Source organism: Crocuta crocuta, unplaced genomic scaffold (assembly GCF_008692635.1).
Source record: "Crocuta crocuta isolate KB4526 unplaced genomic scaffold, BGI_CrCroc_1.0 scaffold36, whole genome shotgun sequence".
Taxonomy (NCBI): Eukaryota; Metazoa; Chordata; class Mammalia; order Carnivora; family Hyaenidae; genus Crocuta; species Crocuta crocuta.
This window is the reverse complement of record NW_027532203.1, coordinates 8380527-8385346: the sequence shown is the minus strand read 5'-3', so window position 1 is coordinate 8385346 and position 4820 is coordinate 8380527.

The following is a 4820-nucleotide window of genomic DNA, read 5'->3' as shown; positions in this document are numbered from 1 at the left end:
TAAGCAAGGACAATTTGTTTTAAAGACTAACACAAATTCTTGTCCCTTGCTAGTTCTCTTCAGGGAGGAAATGGTGCTGCATGTTAAGACCAGGAGACGAAGCCCAGGTATTAGACAAAGACATAGAAGAGAAGATAGAAAGACGTTCCAGCCAGTGTGGGCTGTAAACGTGTCCGTATGTGGCACGTGATTGGCTTAGAATAAGGATCCCAGGAAATACGAAAGCCGGGGAGGGGCAGGAAAAGGGAGACTTCTCTTTTGGTGAAGAGTTGGATGGACAGACAGTCATTAGGACATAATAAATCTGCATATCCTTCACATGCTTTCTATGTGCACTTGAGAAGATATGCTCTTGTGTTGGATGGAGCGTTCAGTGTGTCCATCTGGTCTAACAGGGCCCATCTGGTCTAATACGNTGTATTACTGTATTGCTGTCTATTCTTCCCTTTTAGGTCTGTTAATATTTGCCTATACATTTAGGCGCTCCTGGAACATTAGGTGCATAAATATTTACAAATGTTACATCCCCTTGTTGGATTGACCTCTTCCTCGTTATGTAATGACCTTCCTTGTTTCAAATGCTTTCTGTTATGGACTCATCTTTCCCATCCTTCTCTTGGGAGCGCGTAGGCTTTGTATGGGTCCCATTTATCACACAGTCTCAGGACCACAGAGCCTAGTGGCCGGGATTTCCTGTAGTATAGAACAAAAGAGAGATAAAAGGAATGTGGTTGTTTTAAGAATTTTTTCCTCCGGTAGCTGATCATGTCTTTCATTACTGTTCTTCCCTCTCGCCGAGCTGCACAAAGTAGTCACTAGGTTGGCACAAAGCGCTGTGGGAAAGAACCATTGCTGAGACCAAGAGAAACGATTATGCCATTTGATGAACACAGCGTGCACTGGATTACTCAAGAGTGTTTCCTGTGATTGCTTGAATTGTGGTTCAGTGGAAATGTTACCTGTCCATTTTTTGTGGTCAGGATTTCTTGGTAAGCTGAGAAACCCACAAATAATGTGAGCTGGGGATGGTGTATTTTGGGACGAAGCCAGACTGACCCGGTCATGGTAAATTGAGTTGTATAAACTGCAGTAGAGGGAGGCAGAGTTAGCGGCTAGTGTCTTACGAAAAGCGAACCCTTTTATTCTTAATCTACAGTAGGACATCCTCCTTTCTAAAACTGGGCACAGTGAAGGCTTGCAAAGCTAGCGAAGAGCTATGCCTTCTGGCTCGGCGCTGTTAACAAGAAAAACTAAACAAAGTAGGCAAGATGGTAAATTTTGTTTTGCTTTGTATTGTAATGCTCCATTAAAATGTTGCAGTGCACAGAGGGAAAACGGCCAGCAGACTTTTAAAAATCCTGTTTGAGGTTCGGATGCATTTTTGCGAATTTCTTTAGGTACCTTGGCTTACTACGGAATGGGTCAAGTGAGTGGTTGGATCAGGCTCATGTCCTTCAACCGAGAGAGGAGTTGGGTTCACTTTCTATCAGTGGTTTTTCAGATCCCACTCATCGTCAGAAGTGCTTCGGCACTACCTCCCACCATTATATTAATGAAACACTTCCAAGTCTGCAGAAAAGTGGGAAGAACATACACCCATATACCCATTTTCTGGATTCTACAGTTAACATGTTATCTTACTGGCTTTATTACCTCTTTATGCCCTCTGTCCATTTCATTTATGGATCTGTTTGAAGTACATATCCACCTCAGTACACTTTAGTCCTATGTGTTGAATGTGCATGTCATTAAGTACAGTTTAGTATTTGCTTATGGCTCTCTTTCAGGAATTCTTTCCAAAATTAAACTCCTAGACATCATCAAAGCTTCTGAGAAAGAAGTTGGGGGTGGGGGGGTGGGAGCTAGGAATCTGTGCTTTGAAACGCTCCCAGGTGTGCCTCTGATGGTGACCCAGGCTTGGGGGCTCCTCCAGGAAGCACTTCCCAGTTTAACCTTCTCCTAACACGAGGGGTCCTGGATTATTACCCCTTTCCTCACCATGGAGCTCCATTTTTGACTTCCCAGGGATCTTTTGCTTAAAACCCTGGATCTCAATGGGGGATGTTTGGGTTGTCCTACCTGGGGAGAAGGGGCTGGCTGCTGGCATCTAGTGGGTGGAGCCTAGGGATGCCACGAACATTCTCTCTACCACACAGGGCAATCCTCACAATGAGGACTTCTCTGGACTGAAATGTTAGTATTGCTGAAATTGAGAGCCTTCTTTTTTTTCCCTGCCCAAAAGAAAACTAAACCACAAGATGGATTGAAGAGTTGGACAGGACCATTTAGAGATAGTATTGTAATCAGGATCGACCTGTTCTCCACCAAATACAGATTTATGCCCCAGAAAGTTCCTAATTTAAAAGCTGATATCTGAAAGCTTGTTAAAAAGGTCAGTTATCTCAAACTTTGAGTGAATTTTCCCTGGAAAAAAGTAGTGTTTTTGGTGGCCTTTAAGTTTTGTGTAATCTAAAAATATAAGCAGAGGAACCAGTGTGTTGGGGTTGTGGTGATCCGCATCAGACAGAACAGTCTGGCATTCACCTGTGTCCTGGGGCCTGTCAGGCGGGTGGGCAGGCAAGGGATGGAGGTGGGGGGTGTCTCGGTCATTATTCCAGGGCTTCAGAAGCTGGCGGGGCTGGTCTTCCCAGTCTGTTTTGACTCCACAGTGTCTCTTGATACAGAGGTATTTCTAGAACTGCTCTACTTAGCTTTTACCAGTCTTCAAGCAAACGATGTATAAAAAAGAGGGCTTAACAAAGTGGAGGGGAACGGATCTTTTTTTGAGGTGAGAACGGTTGGTCCTGTGGCAGACAGGGCTTGCACTGGCCTCGAGAAAGAGCAGGAAGATGAGCATGAATGAGCAAGGTCAGGTCCTTCCTGCTCCGTTGTTTCCAGGACCTGCGACGTTGGGTTGGGGGGAGCTGGATGGGCCCCTTCATCTCACCGCTTCCCACCTACGTTGAGGAAGAAGAACAACGCCCGGTGGCCATGGCAAGGTTAAGCGAGCTGTGATTGGGAGAGTGGATGGAATGTACCGCGCAGTTCCAGCTACCAGAAGGTGTTCCAGCACCTGGGCTGGCCGGGGGGGCTGCGTGTGGCAGTGCACGGAGACGTCTGCACCTGCTGGCTGTGCGTGGGGGGTGCCTGGGTGACCTCGGATGCTACCCTGCCGGGCGTGGCACGGGGGGTGCCAATGCAGTGATCTCCCTGCGAGGAGTCTGGGCTCCCCTCTGGGGTTTAATTAGGATGGATCCCTGGGCAGGTTACTTAACGTCTCTCGTCTTGCTTCATTTCTCCATATCTGAAATGGAGGCGCTTGGATCCTCTTGAAGATCATTCTGTCTTTAGCAGGCAATGGTGGTGAGCTTTCTGGAGGAAAAGCTTCAGGGAATGGACTGGGAGTAATGATCTGAGTGGTAATAAATGGCCGGGCGCATACATGTTCTCATCTTCTCAGCAGACACAGCGCCTATGGTGCTCCAGGCCCTCTGCTCAGGACTTCAAAAATAATCCTTTTTAACACCCTATCATGTGTACTCCGTTATATAGAGTAGGAAACCGAGGCCCAGAAGCATGTGGCTTGGAAGCTGCAAGGAAGCCAGCGAGGAAGGTGTGTAGTCTGCTGCTGGGATCTTAAACACTCGGCCCCCTCCCCACCTGACGTCCTGGAGAAAGCTGCGGAGTTGGGGGCCTGGTGAGGTTCAGGGATGAGGGTGTATGGTGTGTGTGTGTGTGTGTGTGTGTGTGTGTGTGTGTGTGTGTAGAATTTGAGGAGCCCTGGGGCACCTGGGTCGCTCAGTCTGTTGAGTGTCCGACTTCGGTTCAGGTCATAATCTCGTGGTCCGTGAGTTCAAGCCCCGCGTCAAGCTCTGTGCTGACAGCTCAGAGCCTGGAGCCTGCTTCAGATTCTGTCTCCCACTCTCTGCCCCTTTCCCACTCACACTCTGTCTCTTGCTCTCAAAAGTAAATAAGCATTAGAAGATTAAAAAAAAATTTTTTTTGAGGAGCCCTTTGCCTGTGGGTGGGGTTTGTTTTAAGCTGGTCAAGAAGCGAGTATATAAATACTGAGAGAATGTGTCCTTGGAGAGGGGGATGGGAATGAGGCGCGGAGGTGGTCCCTGGGGAGTGAGAGGGCATGGGGTCCCGTGCTCCCTTTAGATGGTGCGGGGTCTTGGGGGGGGGGGGTCCACCTGGACACCTGGCTCTAGCACGTTCTCCGTGGTTTCAGACGAGCAGTGTTGCCCTCAGGTTTCTGCGTTCTGGTAAAAGCGTTAGGTTTGACATATCACCTTTGAGGTTTTTGATTCCTGTTGATGTTGGATAAGCTGAAGCTTGTGGCTCTGATGTGGAGGGTTCAGTGGGATCCCTCTGTGCGCCACCCCGGTTCCCCTCACAGGCACTTTTGATCTAGAAAGGCGTGAGAAGCCATAGATTCGTTAGCCCGAGCCACGTCATGGACAGGCTGTGGAGGAAAACCGTTGTGAGGGAGACGTGTGTCGCTCTAGAGAGCAGAGCCCAGGTGGGGGTGGGGGGCAGCAAGGTGTTCTTCATGCCTGTAGCTGCTGCTGGATGGAGCGAGCACCCACGTGGTAGGAGGAGCCACATTGGGCTGCCGTAAACAGAGTTTGGTTTTTAGCCCCCACGTATAAGGAAGCAAGAAAGAAAAAGGAGAGTCCTTCGGTAAGTGATAGAGTGAGCATTGGAGCTGGGAGGGGGTCTGACTTGTGTGAGGTGTGATGGAAGGTTCTGGTGGCTGGCTCGCCCCCTTGGTGGGAACCAGAGGCAACTCCACCCCACCCCCCAGACTCCCCCCACAA